Genomic DNA, 19,851 nt, shown 5'->3' on the forward strand with positions numbered 1-19,851 from the left:
CGAATAGGCTTAGCACCCAGATATGTAGGTATCTCATGCACCACTATGCTAGGATCAATGTTGGACATTTCCTCGTAGGACCAAGCAAAGACATCATGAAATTCGCGAAAAATATCAGTATAGAGCTGAATTTCCTCCAGAGTACAAGTGACTCCGACATGGATATGCTCAACAATCCTTGGTTTCGCAGAGATGTCGATGGGCTGGGTCTGCGTGATGTTTCCCATATTTCCTTCAGAAGACACTTGATAAACTTGAATGGGTGTCTGAAGGGGTTGAGATGGGAGACAAGGAGCAAACCGCTCGAGACAGGTAAGCATTTCCAGATGGGTAGGGAGAAACGAGGAACAATGGTGATGATTAGACCAAGGGGGTTCCTCAAGAGACATGGTCTCGATGATGGCTTCATCAGAAGGAAATATTTCCTTTAAAGGATCCGAAGAAGCATCATCTCCAAGCCAAAGGGAATGAGCGTACGAGTCGAGAGCCCTGCTCGAAGGTGGAGCCGATGCAGAAACGATTTCGATGTAGTTGAGCTTGGCAGGACTCAACGGCATCTCATCGCCCCAATATTCTACCTGATTAGCAGGGGGAAGAACCCACGGATCAGAGCGAATGGAAATCACATTGATAGGGGCGACGTTAGGAGGTGGGAGTGAAAAAACACCCATCAAGGCAGGATCTTTAAAAATACCAGCTTCCACACTCTCATATGGGGTGGAGGTATGCTCCACAAAGGGCACGTTGCCTTCGGAAGAGGAAGCGAAGAAGGACAGCTGGTCTACGGTGACGATCTTCCCCTGATGAGGGAAACAAATGGCATGAAATATAGACGAAGCCACGGCTCGCATGGCGTATGTCCAACTACGTCCCAGAAGGAGTTTGTAAGTAAGATTAGCATCAACAACTTCAACTTCCACTTTGACCATCTTCCCTTCCAAAGTAATGGGCAAACGTTGGAGTATACCATAAGGACGAGACTCTCTCCCATCAAAGGCTTCCAAGGTTGCAGGAGACTGGCTCAAAGTCGGAGAACCAATAGCCTTCCAACAGGCAACAGACATGATGCAAGTTGAAGCGCCTTCATCAATGACTGTACGATGAATCGTTTTGGAATTGATAATGACCTGTATGAGGAAGGCAATTTGGTGAGGCAGTCTCAGTATATGGCTTTCCATGTCAAAAGTAATCAGATCTGAGTCAGTCGGTTCTATGCCACTGATGGTTGATAGCAAGGACTTCCTCTGAGAGGGGTAGCTCTGGAGTACATCTAGAGCGGACATAGCTGATGGAACCTGGGCTAAGTCCTCAACGATGTTGTAGTGCTAGGCAACACGAGCATTAGGGTTGTAAGAAGATTTCCAGAGTACACCTTTCGGAGGGGTTCGGGCGGGCGTCTCAGTGCTAAGTGTCTCGATATGGAGTAGACCAGAACTGGATGGATGAGTGCTAGAGGGGATCTCAGGCTCTTCCCCGACAGGCGACGGATACTCTTTTTCCCGAGTACTGATGTGGACAGGAATTGTCCCGGCCATAAATACTTGAGAACCAAAGGAAGAAGAGTGTTGAGATGGATCAACCACCATTTGCATTTCCTGTGAGGGAAATGGTTCTTTGAGCACAGCAGGAGTCTCGGGAGCACCTTTCAACAAGCGACTAACTTCAGACCACCTTGGGCAGTCTTTGGCATAGTGATCCTTGTCACAGATAAGACAAGGGTACTTGGGCTTGCATTTGGGGCCGTCCTCGGGTGGAGGTTTAGGGGAATCCTGCTTAGGTTGATCCGCTTTATTCTTTCCTTTTCCCTTTTTCTTTCCTTTCGAGGCCTTGTCCGCCATGGTGGACTGGATGGCGTTAACCTCAGAAGTACTACCAGAATTGGATACAACCTGAGAAGTATTTTCGTTCGGAGCATTTGACTTTTGCTTCCCAGGGTTCGTGGAAGTTTTCTTTGAAGGCGGATTAACAGAACCAATGATACCGTCAATAGATGGTGTTGGCAGGGCTTTGGAAGTTCCTGGTCTCGGGGCATCAGGAAAATAATCATATAGCGTACCTAACTGGGAGTAAACCAAGTCAAGGTACTGAGCGCGCACAATAGCTTGCTCTTCAGTTACACATGCCCCCATAGCAATGTCCCACACTATCGGACCGAAAATAAAGTTGTGAACCAGTCGGTGAGAAGCTAATCGGGAATCCAAAACTTAATCAAACGACAACGCCGTCTCCATTCATGGATATGATCAGAGATATGCATAGCCATTGTCTGCTTTAAGGATGTCAAGAGGTGTGTGCTCATTTCATATCAAATCAGCAACTGAAAATGAGTTAAAAATGCCATAGCCAACGAGTTAAAATCCTGAAAATATCCATGAGATAACTCAATATACCATTTAGCAGCAGAGCCAGTGAGAGTCCTTTGAAAAAGGTGGAGCCGGATTGAATCATCAAGCCACGAATTCGATGAACACCATAGATGATAAGTCATGACGTGAGCTTGGGGATCTTCTCCAGCTTTACCATCGAATTTGGGACAATCACTGGGAATCTTAGTTGGAACTGGGGGCCAATACGAATGATGAAGAATAGGATTATTTGTCAGTTTGGACACATCCAGTAACTGCAACTTTGCTAAAAAGGGTAATTGAGGGTTAAAGGACATCTAAGGCTACGGGTAGGAAGGAGTACCAGAGTTCCAGCCAGCTGGCGGTTGCCCCCATTGATTTTGTCCGGATGGATTTGGCCTCAGAGGGTTTTGTCCGTAGGGATTTTGTCCATATGGGTTATAGGATGGCTATCCCTGGATTTGCCCCCCAGCATTCCATTGATTAGCAACTTGGCCTGCAGGAGCAACATATGGTTGCTGGTAATTCTGATAAGGACTTACCTACAGTTGTTGATAATTTTGATACGGGGAAAATTGAGTTTTCCCTTGGGATTGCTGGAAACCATAAGGCGACTGGGCTCCGAATTGAGCCTGAGAGGCAGGCTACATTTGATAAGTCAGTTGGGATTGAGATCCAGCCTGAATTTGAAGACCGAATTTGGTCTGGGGCCTAGCCTGGGGCTGAAAATCGGGTTGAGCTTGAGAAGCAACAATCATTTGAGTTCTCGGTTGAGCAGGCCCAGAAGGATGTCTTTGAGAGAACTGAGGCTGAGCCATCTGGCCAGAAGGTTGACCCAGGTGAAATTGAGATTGACCCATCTACCCAGAAGGTTGAGCTTGTTGGGTGTTGGGTTGTCCTTGCACAACTTAGGGTTGTCTTGATAGACTAGATGGCTGAGCAGACTGGACAGTTGGTTGGCCTGATTGGATTTGAGGTTGACCAACTTGTCCAGATGTTTGACCATACTGGACAGTGGGTTGGCCTTGCTGAACGTAAGTTTGACCGACTTGCCCAGAAGGATAACCTTGCTGGACACTGGGTTGACCTTGTTGCATGTAAGGTTGTCCTAGATTACCAGAAGGTTGCACAAAATAGGTAAAAGATGGACCACTAGAGGCCGAAGGTTGGCCCTGAAAGGGTTGTCCTTGTGGGCCTCCAGGTTTCCCTGGATAAGATTGCCCGTAATACTGCTGCCCCTGTGAGGTTTGCATGTAAGACAATTGGCCTTCATTAGGTGGTCCTTGAAGATGTGCAGGCGATACTTGGCCACCGCCATAATGAGTGGGGGTCCAAGCAACGGATAACGGGACCGTGACTTGAACCGTAGGTTGAGGTGGTAGAGGTCCACGGTAATAGATATGAGCTCCTCTAGAATCATAATAATGAAAAGGATTTTTAGGATCCGCATTCTGAAGAGCATGCAAATATTGATCGTATGCCCCCCTACTGGGGTAGAACCTAGTGAACGATCAACAACTCCGGGCACGAATATAGATGGGCCACTATAAGCTGACCCTGAAGAAGGCCCAGCAGTAGTGGTCACAACTGAGGATGCAATTACAACACCGACAACGGGTGTTGAATAAGCCACACAGACAGTCGGAATAGTCGGGATGGAAGTGACAGGCACATTGTGAATTTGAGGAATAAAGGACTCCGAGGTCGGAGTGATGGTGTGTGACCACATAGAACTCATAAGGGGGGACCTAGAAGACATAACATCCCTTAACGCCTTATAGCGTAAAAGCAGCGTAACACCAAGAGGGGTGATACAAAAAGATGGAGTTTCCGCTGAGGTGGGAATTTCAGCACTCGTCGCAACGAACTCTTCACTTGTGACACGGGATATGTCCTCCATATCAGAAGCAGACATTGGGACCGAAACACTAGGAGGAGTAGGAGGGATATCTTCTCTAGAAGGCTCCCAAACGGGGTTCTAGTGAAGCTCGTAAGTCTCGTCCTCCATAGCGCGGGAGTTAATCGGTTGGATACTCGGAATAATAGGGAGAGTATCACTCACAACCAGTACCTCAGGAGCAACAGAGGGAGGAGACCCTTGGTCACTTGGAACGGGAGACGAGATCGGTGATTCCGCCAGGATGACAATTGCAAAAGATCCTAGGGAAACTAACAAGAAAGGAACCTACTCGAGCTAACACAAACAAGATCTAACCGAGTAAATGTGAATAGTGGCCGAATAAATTTTAAGACACAGGAACAAAACTTGACCTTTTCATTTTTAAAGAGTCGAGAAAAGGACAAAAGATGACTCTAGTCGCCTTCAAATATTTAATGAGCCTAAAGTGACAAGTGCTCAGATGGACCTTTTCTTTTAGGGAGTCCGAAAAGGAATGAAAGTGACTACTCTGGAGAACTAGGAAAAAGGTTTACTAGACAAATCCGTAAAACTGCATATACACCTTGGCAGTCATATGAAAACCAAGGACTTTCCGTACGGCAGTCAATCTTCCCGAATGCTGTGTTCGATGCGTTATGGCTTGTAAGGAAGAAGACACGGCTTCCTATGGATAAAGGATGATAACCTAGTGGGGTCTCCCCATATACTCAACGATATGTGGGAGCACAATTCCGTACTAGACCACTATTGAGTCACAGAAGGAGGAATCACCCAACCTTGAGTGGAAACAAAAGTGACTAGGTTTAAAGATGCCGGAGCACGTCTCTAGCCTAGACCTATAAATGTGTGCGTTATGTTCCAATGCGTTGTTAGATTTATTCAGTTCATTTTAAAGTTGATCTTGGATTATATTTCAGTTTTCAGGCCTTACCATCTGTATATAACAGAACCTAGGATGCAACTAGAATGAATGAAATATCCTTTTTCTTCGATGAACACCTACCTATGGGAGGGTAGAGATATCATTCTCAAACCAAGAAAACCAAGGCGAAAAACAGTCACTCAATGCAAGCAGACATCAATTCCTAAAGTGCACAGATACTACTAATGAGAGATTTAATCATTCGCTTTTCAATATGCAACTTGAAATGAAAATTCACTTTCACTTTCACATGCTAAATGAAATGCAATCTTTTTGGTTTTGATGCCTCTAATCTAAAGAAACCAATAAGCAACAAACAAATGTGGAAAAATGGTTGATCCAAACAATTGTAATCTATGTCCGAGTAGTGAAGAGAAATCGAATCAATGCCAAGATTGGTCCAATAACAATCACTAAACAGTTATCCAAAGTAAGAAAAGCGGAAAGTTCAACCAAACCAAAAGCAAGCAGCAAATGAATCTTTGCAAATAGGAAACCAAGCGAAATAGATCCAAAAGACTTGAAACAATAAAACTAGGTCACATAGCAAGAAAAACAAGATTCATTCAACAAAGCTCACAACCAAGTGCCTCAACCTATAAACAGTGGAAAATAAGTCATCAATCGAGTGAGAACAGCAAGGGACTAGCAAGACTGACGGATTCAGGAGGCAGAATTGAAAAATTCAATTCTACGGAAATTAGCACGGGCAATATACTAGCAATAAAGCGCTGATAAAGAACAATACACAGCAACAAAGCGATGACAGCGCAGAAGTACACGCCTTTCCCACGATGATCCGATTTATAGAACCGTCGCGATTGTTAAGCGTAATTACGCGATGAACAAGATATTACAAAATTGGGTGATGCAATGACAACACGACTGTTAAATTAAAAAACGCGATGATGTTCAAAACAGCAACAAGTGAGCCAAAAACTCCCAAATCAAAGACAATCAATCTTTAATCAGATAAGGACATTTCCCAGATCAGGCCAGGAAACTTAGAAAACATGTAACTAATCCCCAAAACTTCAAAAGAGACCAAAACAAAAAATCAAGGCAAGAGTAAACAAGAAAAGAACAAAGGCCAGGTCCCCAGTGGAGTCGCCAATTTGTGATGCAGGAAAGTGTTCCCTTTGCGGACAAAGGCAACCCCTCTAGCCCTAGAGTGGGTCTAGTCACAAACAAGGACAAATCAACAATAGATTTCCTTAAATAGTTCAAGTTGGAGGCCTATCTCAACCGGTGGTCGAAGGAGTTCCGTTGCGCTGCTCCAGCTTTCGCTTCCTTCTTCTAATGAGTAATCAACCTGAAACAATGCAAAGGAAATACAAAAAAGCACGTAATCGGAACAACAATGATCTATTTACTCATAAAGTCAAGAAGTCATAAGCTATCTAGTACATTACATACAAGACGTAGGAAAACATCATTGATTGCATTAATTATGAAATAGAGTAAGCTTACAACCGAGTTCTTGACATCACAAGCCTTCTCAGAGGGATCCAGTCAGCATGTTCCTCAAGCATTCACTCTTGAAGATGAATCTCCCAAAATACAAGTCTCTCTCACTCACAAGTTTTACACAAGATCAAAGGCACTTCACAACCTTCCTCAAGCTCTCAACAAACCCACACTTGTCACACTCACACCAGCTATCTAGCAAACTCACAGTACTACCAGCAACACTCCAAAGACTAAGAATTCCAAACTAGCAGCTCATAGCAATGGTGAGAGTTTAAATAGGAGAAGGAGTCTCCATGAAAGATGGGAGGATGAGCTTATCTCCAAGGAAGGTAGCACAAATGATGGAACAGCCATGCCAGAGAAAGGAGGGCGACATAAACTAGGCCAACAACCAGGTCTAGAGTCATCTAGAAGGCCGACTGTTGGAACAAACTCGCCCAAACTAGATCATCACGGGAACATAACTAGTCTGTCGCGCTGACATCGCTATTGAATAATGTAGCTAGTCATGTCATCGCGGGGAACTACAAGTGACAGATGCGCTGGCACATGAAATTCGACCATCGCGGGAATAACGTGTACTTCTGTGATGTCAATACTTCTGGACTGTTTTGGAGTGCCCTTCAGCACGTTTATTTGGCCAACAGACGCAATGAGGCAGAAAACTTTGGAAAAGTGGGCCATTTGGCATCATCAGAGAGCATGAGCATGAATGACTTTGGACTCATGACACAGTAGGAAGACTGGGATGAAGACACTGACAAATTATTGTGTAACACCCTCTACATTTTGTTACCAACACAACGAAATATTTCACTACCCTTAAGTATCTAATGGATAAAGAAGAAAAAACAACTTCACCAATTATATAGACTTAAGAAAATTGACTTCATACATTACACCAGTAGGAGGCCTAAAAAATTTAGCCCAAAGATTTCCATGCTAGAAATATTAAATATAAATACTTCAAGTGGAGGGAATTTTCATTTCTATATGATAGTTGGATCAAAGGGAAGCTTTAAGTCCCTTCATAGTAGAATATACTTGACCTTCTAGTGTTATCTAGCTAAGGACACTAAAAGGAAAATTGTTGAACTCAGTTGTAAACATGACCCATTTAAAGAAATATAATCCATGATATTATTAGCATGCTTGTTGGTGAAAATATGTTGAGGCACCAACAAGCATGGGTTAGGCTAAAAACCAATATGTGGTAGTCTAATTTACTAACCATTGTACATTAGTTCTTGTTATTTTCACTAATTAAGAAAAGGATTGGTCATAAAGTAGTTGGTTACAAAATCAGGTATAATAACCAACAATCATAGTAATAAGTAACCAAACTTCACATTCGAAAAGTAGAACAAATAATGATGGAAAAAATTGATGACTTGTGCAAATTGTCAAATCAAAAGATGTAAAACCAAGATAGAAAGAAATTAGACCATCAACATATGAGAATAAAGGATTGGATACACAAGTATCAACAATGTTATGACAAAATCGATTGGAAAAAGGAAGATGAGAGAAGTGAACAAGTTGACTGGGAAAATAGAACTAACAGACATGTTGTAGTGAACTAAGAATAAATTTGCAAAAGAAGAATCGATGAAAAAGAACTTGTAGACATGTTTGACTTGAATCATCAATTATCTGCAATAAAAAGACCCCACACCCCATCGCATGGATTATATGTGTTTGCATTTAACACAACTAGACAATGAATGTTTGGGGGAATTTTCTACATTAATGAAGAAAATATTGCCACTTAACACTTAATTTTCACCACTTTTGCAAATTTGGCATCAAATCTCAAAGTTTGAGCTTACATGTATTCTTAAGTTTCTAGAGCTACTATATCCAGGTCATTCCAACTCTAACCTTATTGAATATATATGCAATGAAGAATTTGTGGAGGATTTAAAAAATGCCAAGGATAAGGGGTTAGGTGCATGCGACTAAAACATTGGTGGAGACATGCAATAAGGTGTGATTTGATAAATATATAATGACTAAGCTCCAATTCCACATAAAAAAATTCTTACAGGTGAATCTAGACAAAATCTCTATGGGTTAACATTCGGTTGGCTTCAAAAAATGGACCCTTTTAGATAAGAAGCAGACAACAAAATCAACTTTTCTTCAAGCAATCGAAATCTGGGATTATTTGGATGCTTGAACCATTACATAATTTGATGGATGGAAGGAATATATTGTTGCACAATTGGAATTATCCTCATGGCCATTGGCAGCAAGTGTGTTGGAATTGATGTCAACCAAATGAGAATAATGTTGGTGGCATCAGGTGTGTTAGCATTGATTTCCACCGGGATAGCATTGATGTGCATAGTGTGCCAAGCTTAGAGTAAGTCCCATGGTTACTGCAGTCTCTTGTAGAGAACCATCATAGTAGCGGGATATGAAAAGAAGCTATAAAGTCTTATAGCTATGACAGTTAGGGAGTTCCATGATTTTAAGGAATTTCTACCTTAGGATTTTAGTCTAAATTATCATGGAAGTGGCATAGTTGGATTTTTCTTGGAAAGAGATTCCCAATAGTATGTGGAAGTTCCAAAATGGCCTCTTGGATCAAAATTTATTGTTAGTCAAAGTTGAGGTTCCCCAAAGTTAAATGGCAGTGTTAAATGTGGCCTTGGCTTAAAGTGGTTACCAAGTTTGGAAGCTGAAAAGTCTTGGCAGAGCTACTAAAGGAGAGTTGGGCGGACGTGGCGTACATAGCGAGGCAGCGAGGAGCATGGTCATTGGTCATAGGTGGAGATCACCTACATCATGGCTAGGTGGCAGTATAAGCCCAAAAGTTTTTAGTTTGTGCATAGAGGAAGTGTGGGGAGGTAGGCGCCGGTACACATAGGATTATGCAACAATGCAACAGGAAATATTAATAGGCAAAGAATTGAGCAGGAGGCCCCTACCTTAATAGCTCAACCCAAAAAAGGTTTTCCTATAGGATTTTAATGTAGTAGGGAGATGAGAGTCATCCTGGAGGATTATTAGAGTAGAACAAAAGAAATAGTTAAGATCCATTCAGAAATTTTATAAAGGAAAAACACGAAAAACCAAGCCGCGAGACCCTTCTCTCTCCCTGCTGATAGCGAGACAGGTGATGAGCCTCATCATTGGGTAACTATATGGAACTTAATACACCTCCTAGGTTATTCAAATAAACTCTTCTCATAATTTATTACATATTTTGATTATATTTTTCTTAATGAGATGAGTCAAAGTGAGATATTATGCATAGTGGACTAATGTGCATTAATTGCAGGTTTTTGAGAGAAATTCACGGAAATTTTAGCTTATTAAGGGTTAAAGCTAGATTGAGACAAGGACGAGAGATTTTAGGCGATAGATCCTCCTCATTTTCTCCTCAGTCATTCGATTATTCCTCCATAAAATCACACTAGATCATAGTTACAAGCAGCCAAGTCATGAAGATCAAAAGGCAGCCGAGATAGTGACAGTTAAAGAGCCAGTTCATCTCGAGTTTGGGAGCCGAGCCTCCCTAGATTTAAGGAAGTTGTTGGAGACTTTAGTTCTATAAATAAGGAGGCCCAGAGCCTCTTTAGGATTCAAATTTTCTATGTAGAAACCCCAGGCATTTCCGAGTTCAAGACTTGTGGAAGACATTGTTATGTAATTTTCTGATTTGATAATGAGAGTGAGCATACCCTTGATCCAGCACTGAGTTGACTCAGAGGGCTGAAGCTCTTGGGTTAGGGCCCAATGCTAGAAGAAAAGGCTCCTCTTATTGTATTTATATGCTTAATTGATTTCATAGATTAATGGTTGAATTGTCTTTAGCATTATTTCTTTACAAGTAGTTGTGGATTTGATTAGTTTGCTTCCATTTGTGCATTGCTTCAACATTAGCTTAGGAATGTAAAGGAAAATAAAAAAGTTGCTAGTAGGTGGATTTTTCCTCACTCCTCCCTTCAGGGACCATGGTTTGAGGAAAGAACTCCTATGCAGCCCCAAAAATACAAAATTCTGATTTCTCATGGAATTTAGGGTTTTTTGTTACTTAAGTCAACATTTTACTAGTTTTCAAGAATAGGATTTAATTTTCATTTCTACTATCTTCAATATTACACTATATTTCATCAAGGTTTCATATTACCCTACAAGTTTTCCCATGCATGAAATAGGCATCTAGCTCATGAAATTTTGTTTTCCTTAGTTAATTGAAATCCTTCTTGTTTACATGATTTATGGATAAATGTCAATGATTGATGCAGTGCAAGAGTTTCAGCAGTACAAAGAGATTTCATGATCATCAACGCCATCCTAACCTCATCCATGTGTGGTTATCACTTTCCTTCAATAAATCCATCGTTAGATTCATCATTCCACAAGAATACTTCTCCAAGGTTGTTGAGAAAATCCAACCATCTCACAACTCTGTTTTTGAGTTTTCAATGAGTCCTATGCACTTCCTTGCTTCAATTTACCCACCATTCACCTTTGCTAAGCCTTACATCACCTTCCAAATCCCTCCTCTTGCTCTCGATTGTATCCTGTAGGAATACAGGGACTCCTGTACGAGAATTAGGACATCTTGTAAGACAAATTAGGACATCCTGTAGGTTGGCCTGTAGTGGCATGTTTTGAGGCCGAATTGTGGAAAAATCCCCTAGGAAGCTAGAAAAGGACTCTTACTTGCCTCCTAATCCATTTGACCATCCACCATCATCCCTAATCCACCTGCCACATCACTAAAAGAATTTAACTTTCACACTTTCACATAAAAAAGACATAAAGGAAAAAAGAGTTATTTTATTCATTCACATGCACAACAATAGAATGTTTGATGTTTGAAATTGCACGCCTAGGACAGTAGGATTTCACATATGATACATTAGGATTATCTTGAAGCAAAGCCTCTTAGCAGTTATATTAGATGAACGGTGTGTTTAAGCATTTGATTTCGGTCTTTTTCCTTACTGCAGTAGACAATATTTCTTTTAGTATAGATTTACCTTTTTCCTGATTGGTAATCAAGCTTCTTTTGAATCAATAGAAGTCTGGTTTGAGAAACTTTAGTGGTCTATCACCCGCTTAGCAGTGACAAAGAACAGACCCATCACATTTACTTGTGTATACAACACTGTCACCTCCAAGTTTATACGAACCCCGAGTTGATAAAGTAAAGTTGGTAGCCCCAGGAGTTGCAACATTCTTGCTACAATACTGGTGCTCATCACTTTTTGGCCCCGTTGTCGAGGAGGTGTCTGAGTAATATGTGATTTATGCTTTCTTTCTTCCATTTCTTATCTTTGACATTATGCTATTATCTTCATTTCTGCAAAAGTAATTTAGTTTTCTTTCTTTTCCATTCTGTAAGTGAGATTTCATTCAAGCAATTAGTTTTCATTCAGTCAATTAGTTTCCATTTAGTTTGTGATTTCAATTCTACAATTATTCTCAAAGCTTGAAAAAAAAACACAAAACAAAACAAAAACATTGACGGAAAATGGTTTTTACTATGGATTCTCTGGTAACTAAGTAAAAAAAAAAAACAAAAACACTTATTTCATGCCTCGTAGGAATAGGGATAACTTAGGAAAATTTCTACCAAATACCCCCACCACTTCAAACAACCAACCTTCCCTCTTCTTCAGTAGTTGTGAGTTGGAGGACTCCGTTATAGACATTTTTGGGCACTGCAACCCCAAGCATAAAATGTCCATAAACCAAGGGCTCCTAAGTCCCTAAAAGTGTTGTTCTAACCCCTAAAGGAACAAGGTCAACTGATTACAGCTTCTCCAGAAGTTCTCCATGAAAAACCACTCAGAACTGGTCAAAACAGGATCATTTCACCTGCTCCATAGGCAAGGTGTGTTGCATCTCACCTAAGTACACTCTTTGGGTGCGTTGCATTTCAAAAAGCCCTTATATGGGGTGTGATGGGTGAGAAGTGACAAATGGCAGTGTCAATACGCGAGGTGGAGAGGCATGGAATATTCCAGAAACTTCTCTTGCGACACTTGCCTCTCTGAATTCGACCAAGGATGAGTAAGAGATCATCAATCTACAAGTGGAAGCAAGAACTATCAGAGGGAAGACACTAATCAAATCACAAGCTGACTCATCTCCCTTACAGATATGTATATATGGATCCCTCATCCCAGAGATCCAGAGGCTGGAATTTTGCATCTTGTAAGGAATTGTTGTTGGTTTCTTGAGGCAACATCATAGTGTTGGGTGATCTAAGCTTTTCATGAAGTTAAAAAGGGCTTACTTGCAGAGAGGATGATGCTGGGTCAGAACAACTGGTTGTAACTCTCTTGGCTCTTTCTTGATTATCAATAAAGCTATTCAAGTTTTCCTCCATACTCTTGTGTTGTTTATGTTTTATGCATTTGTATGGTCAATTTATATCTGATCCTAGATTGTTTATGATAATATATCCATGTTCTTGTATAGTGTTATGCTACTTTGATTCTACGGGTACTCTGTGAAGCTGGGTGTACAAGGAAGCAAGTAGCAAAGGACTATCAGAAGAGAGAGGAATCAAACTAGGAGCCAAGCACAAGACAGAGGTTGGTCTCCTTTATTCTTCTCTCATCTATATTTCATAAAGGAAAAACGAAAGTAGCTTTACTTTGTTTGTTTCTAAGGTAACTACCACACCTTAGTGGGATTAGCAGTTCTGCATAGACACTTTTCCCTGTAATAGACCCCTTAGGTGAACAACCAAAGATATCTGAAGAACCTACAGGGGGAGAAGAAGAAGGATAACCCATTCCAACTAACCTAATGGCTAAAAATAGAAATGACAAAGGAGATAGAGAAATAATTTACGGTGCCTTTCCCATCAAAGAAACTAATGGGGATACCAAGGTGAAAAACATAAGCCCCTCTGCTCTTCCTCATTTCCATGGCCTGGCCTCAGAAGATCCAAACACTTTCTTGTTTGAGTTTGTTGTCATATGTAGAACTTAAGATTACACCAATGATGAGTAGATGTTGAAACTATTCCCATCCACTCTCAAGGATGCAACTTTGCATTGGTTCATGGGTTTACCTAGGGATACAATCACAACCTGGGATCAAATGCAACAAGCCTTCAACAACAAGTATCGAGACTACTCTGGGTCCAAAGACACTAAAGAGGAAATTTTTAGGATGACCTTAGAGCATGATGAATCCCTAGAGAATTATGAAGAAAGATTCCAACTGAGCCACAAAAGGGTGAGGTGCACACTTGATCTTGAGTCACTGAAGCTAGTCCAACTCAAACGGGTAAGGGAAGATCTTCATGTACCATAAACCTGCTAGCAGGAGGGGATATCTACTAGCTACCCTATGAATATATCATGATTGTCTTTAGGAACCATTCTAGGGCAGCTACGAAAAAGGGTAGGGGTAGTCAACCAATGGCCAGTCCATCCTCTTCCAATACATCCATCAAAGGTGAAATTGGAAATATGCTGGAATATTTCAAGAGTGAAATGTTGCAAACCCTTGCCCTATAGATGGACACTATGTACATCAAGAGAAAGCAAGAGGAAGCAGAGAGGGCCTTAGCCATTTTCTACCCTAGATGCATAAGGAGGAACCCTAGGAATGAATGTCCATTGAATCTGATTGAAGTCTGCTTGGACTGTAAAGAAAACTACTCCACAAACAAGTTCCCTTCTCTACCTGGACTAAAAGTTGTGTATCAGGGAATTGAAGGGGTGATTGAACAACTCTGCTACATAAATCAAAGGAGACCTCATGGGCCTCGACCATACCAGTAGGGCATGCAAGGGTCATCCCATGCATATTATAACCCTAACCAGACCACATCCATTCCCTCTTGCGGGCACCCTACTCATCCTTCCTGGTCTACACCTCCTCCTTGGTATTTTTCACCTCAGTACCATTCCTAACCAAACAACTAGTCATTTCAGCCATATGCTCTGCCAAAGCCTTAGTGGAATGCACCGCCCTAGGGGTGGAGGCCCCCATACAACAATGCTCCCACTTTATTACCTTCACCACCTACTCAACCATAACTTTTACACCCTGCTCCACCTAAACAACCTCAGATGCCTGCCCAGACAAATCCAAACCCAAACAACAGACAAGCACAACAAGTGTACAGTGGAGAAACATCCTATCCTCCTTATGTTGTGGAGATTCGGGAAATCAACTTGAGATCTGGGAGAGTACTCCCGAACAACCAACCTCCACCTCCACCTAGGGAGGGTGAGGAGGAAATAGAGGAAAGAATGCCTTGAATAAATCCACCACCATTTCTTGAGAGATTAACTCAGCCAGTCAAGCCTACCCTAGAAGAGAATGAACTTCTGGGTGAACTGAAAAATCTGTGTCAAAATTCCACTTCTCCAAGCCATAAAGTATGTACCTATTTACAACAAGTTGATTAAGCAGAAGTGCTTCAAACATCCAGGGAGGTGAAAAAGAGACATCCCTACCATTAATGTCACTGGACAGTTGTCCGACTTAATGCTGGGGCAGGTAATTTGCCAAAAGTATTTGGACTCTGGAAGCTCTGTAGTAGATGTGTACATTAATGGAACCATTGTCCCACACACTTTGATTTACCTTAGGGTTGCCATTAATGTAATGACTAAGGACACCATGCTCAAGCTCAATCTCCAGTGTTCATTGATAAAGACCACAAGAGTCTTGCAACTTGCAGACCATTCCATAGTGACCCCTGAGGGGATTATGGAGGATGTGATGGTCTCCATTAACCCTTGGGAGTACCCTGCAGACTTCCTAGTTCTCTAGCCTAAGGCCAAGCTTGCTGGTTATCCTCTCATCCTTGGGAGACCCTGGTTAGCCACTGTCAATGCTACATCAGCTACAGGGCAGGAAATAAGACTATAAAAAATGGGCATATGTCCAAGCAGTTGGTCTTGTACCCTCCTTCTCAACCATCTCTAGAACATGACTTGCCTTTATGGATGGAAGAGGAGGAAGAAGATGAAGTCTACTCATCCCAACTCTATACCTTAGAAACAGCCATGGGAGAAGGACAACCGAATGAAGATGATTTGATTGAACACATACTCCAAAGTCCAACTCCCAGTACCTTGTCCTTAGAGGAAGCAGTAAAGAAAACCTAGAACAACCATCAGATTGATCTATGATTATCTGATTCAAACCCTACACGTGTCAAAACCATATACTTTGGCCCTGAGAGAACTTTGAAAATCAACCCATCTCTTTCTGTACACCAAGAAGAGAAGTTTTGCAACATGCTAAAAGAACATATGGATGTATTTTCTTGGAGTTAAAAGGAAATGAAGGGAGTGTACCCCTCGGTGTGTACTCACCACATTTATATGAAAGAAGGTTGCAGACCATTCCAAAAACCCCAAAGGAGAAGGAATCTAGCTCTCAAGGATATAGTCAAAGAAGAACTACAAAAGCTGCTAGATGTAGGATTCATTTACCCTATCTCAAATAGTGAGTGGGTTTCTCCTTTGGTGTTGGTTCCAAAGAAAAATGGAAAGGGGAGGATTTGTGTCGATTACAGAGAGTTAAACAAAGCAAAAAAGAAGGACCATTTCCCTCTACCTTTCATTGACAAGGTGCTATATGGCCTGGCAGGGAAAAAGTTTTTTTCTTTCCTAGATGGGTTCAGCGAGTACAATCAAATCTAGATCAGTTGTGAAGACCGGGATAAATCCACCTTCACTTGTCCTTGGGGTACTTTCACCTATAGGGTCCTTCCTTTTGGCCTATGCAATGCCTCTACCACTTTCCAGAGAGCAATCCTAGGTATCTATTCTGAGCTAGTCCATGACGCAGTAGAACTTTATATGGATAATTTTACACCCTATGGGTGTGATTTCCAAGAGGCTCTATCCAACTTAGGTAAGGTGTTGAACAAATGCATTGAAATGAAACTACCCCTTAGTATCAAAAAATGTGAGTTCTTGATGACTGCAGGGACTGTTCTAGGTCATTCAATATTCCAGAAAGGAGTGCAAGTAGACCCAAATAAAATATCCATCATTCAAAGGCTTCCACCTCCACAAAAATAGAGATATGTTAGAAGTTTTCTAGGTTTAGCTTTATACTGTTGGAGGTTTATAAAAGACTTTAGTAAGTTAGCGTCTTCTTTATTTGGGTTATTTTCCAAAGACTCTGAATTTTTATGGTCGAAAAGTTGTCAAGAGGCCCTGGACACCCTGAAGGACAAGTTGACCACTGCACCTATTCTCCAAGGCCCAAATTGGGCCCTTCCTTTCCATATACATTCTGATGCCTCTCACAAAGCCATAGGAGCATATCTAGGCTAGATAGATGACAAGTTACCTTATGCCATTTAATTCATCAGTAAGAATCTGTCAAAGGTCAAACTGAACTATATAGTAACTGAGAAGGAGCTGCCAGTCGTTGTGCATTCAGTGAACAAATTCAGGCATTACATTATAGGTTACCAAACATTTGTACATAGTGACCATGCTGCAATTAAATATTTTATAAATAAACATGATGTGAATTCCCGGATTATTATATGGTTACTTTTATTACAATAGTTTGATCTACCTATTACTGATAAGCCTGGCAAGGAGAATGTTGTTGCAGATTGTTTTATCCAAATTAACTTTGTCTAGAAGGGAGGAAAAATTGGTTGATGATCAGTTACTGGATGAACACTTATTCTCCATTTTAGTTATCTCTCCATGGTTTACTGACATAGAAAACTACTTCGTGTCTGCACAGTTCCCATCAAATTTTTCCTCCAAAGAGAAAAGCAAGATTGTGAGAAAGAGTGCCCCATTCACTTGGATTGGGGGCAACCTATTCAAACGAGGCCCAGATCAAATTCTAAGAAGATGTGACAGGGAGGAGGAAGTCTTTGACATCCTTTTGACCTGTCATGATGGGCCTTATGGAGGTCACGTTGGAGACAAGAAGACATCATTCAAGGTGTTACAATCTGGGTATTATTTGCCCACTATTCATCAGGATGTGAGAAGGTATACTAGTCAATGCGATCTGTGCCAGAGGATTGGAAAGCCTACTGTTGGCCCTCATTTTTTATCCATTTTTACCTAATTAGATACACTTAATTTCCAAGATATCCATAAATTTACAATCATGTACACCCCATTTTGAAAAATTTATGCATATTCAGGTACATAAATTATGTTTTGCAATTTTTAGATATTTTTACAAAAATTGGATTTTAAGTGCATTTTTGGATAGGACCAGAAATTCTCATAATGACTTCATTGTTGTCATACTTTCAAGACACATGGGCACAATATGAGAACATTTCTAAAAATCTTGGGAACTAATATTGAATGTGTTCCTATTGGTTCATTCAAAAAGAGCTTAAACAGGCCCGGTCAATGCTGGTCAAACAGGACCAGGGATTCAGAAAATCCCTAGGAAATAGGCCAATTTTAGGATTTCATGGGATTTTCCAAATTTTTAGTGATTGGATGGATGACCTTGACCTAGATAGATAAGATAAGGATAAACATAGCTGTTAGAGACATTTTACATTAGTTTGTTTCATATTTCTCTATTTAAGCCAAAACATTGAAGGCGTGAATATGTAGAATTTCTATAATTTCATATTGAGATTTTTGAATATTTTTAGTTAATTTGAGGAACCTATTCTATCTTATTTTTTTTGTTCAATGTTGTGGATGATTGACTGAGTTTGCAGTAGCTGATAATCTCTTCAAGTGTGCAAGGCAAGGGTGGAAGGCCCCCACACCAAGCTAAGTACACTTCATGGTTAATTTAGCTTAATTTTCATAAACTAGTTTTGCTTCAGATTTGTTTATTTAATTAGATGTATGATTATTTATTATGTTTTCTAATGAATCTTAGTTTACTTCTAATATGTATATGAAGGGACAAACCAGTGTTTAAGTTAAACTCTCCTTCTATCTGATCAATGAATAGAAACTAAAATTCATCTTTCGTGCTTTCAAGTGATTTTCTAAATTTCCAGTTTTCTAACAGAGGCATTAATGATGAATGAATTTGTAATTAAGAACAACATGGACCTCCTTACTTAGGAGCCTCTTCAATTATTCTTGTATGCATCTTAAGCTATTGTTCATTAGTGTTTTTTTTTTCTGTTCATAAAGTAGTATTGTAGAAGAAGGTCAATCTGGTTCTCCTATGTTAGGAGCCACTTCTCTTGCTTATTACATATTGATTTAGAAATTACGTAGTTGAATTTTATATTTGTAATATGCACTTCTAATTAGTTTATAATTTCATTTCCTTTAGTTTCCATAACTTATCTTCTAAATCTGATTATAGTTGATATCCATATATTTTGGACATGCTTCTAAGTTCTACAAACCTAGATTACTATTTAAAATACTTGTCTTAATTTACTCAATAAATTGACCCAACATTTTGGCATCGTTTCTGGAGAAGCATTCATCAACATAGTCAATTAGAGGATGAAAACAAAATATAAAAAATAAAAACACAAACAAAAAAAACAAAAATTTAGTTTTTCTTTTAGTTATGTTTCATTATGCCTAGAGATAGAGATCATAAAGATAGATTCATTAAGGAAAACCCCCCAAAAATTCAACCATCCATAGGGGTAGGACCATCAGAACTAACTACACCGGTTGTTGGTAAACCAACTCTAGAGGGATTAGAAGAGAAACAAAGAATGGCACAAAGATTGACTTTAATTGAACGACAAACCTTGTTAGCCTTGGAAGTAAAAAGAAAACAAACCCCAAAAGGAACACCAACTGTCGAAAAGCAAAAGGAAACAAGGAAAATTGTTAAAAAATTAGATCAGCCCATTCTTGAACCAAAATATCAACCTATTTTTGAAAAAAAAACAAGAAGTTGAATCTCAAATTTCTATAGAAATAGTTGAAACTATGATAGAAGAAGGGTAAGGATCCACTATCCTCACTCCAGAACAAAGACATCAATATGAAAGACAACAGAAAGAATGGAAAAGACAAAGGCAGGAAGAAGTAAGGAAAGAAGTGGAAAGAAAAATAAAAGAAGAGAGAAAAATAGAGTATGATAGCAAAAGACTACATGATAACGAACAAGAAAATAATGATGATCAGGAAGCTAATTTTGGCTTTCCAATATTAGATACAACAACAACATTAGGAGAAAAAGTGAAAATGAAAAACATTCCACCTTCTTTGTTGGCTATCTTTTATGGAATGTCAACAGGAGATTTTAACTCATTTATGTTCGAATTTGACATCTTGCATAGA

Source organism: Pinus tabuliformis, chromosome 7 (genome assembly GCF_031772625.1).
Source record: "Pinus tabuliformis cultivar Carrire ecotype Pingquan chromosome 7, CPIR1, whole genome shotgun sequence".
Classification (NCBI taxonomy): domain Eukaryota; kingdom Viridiplantae; phylum Streptophyta; class Pinopsida; order Pinales; family Pinaceae; genus Pinus; species Pinus tabuliformis.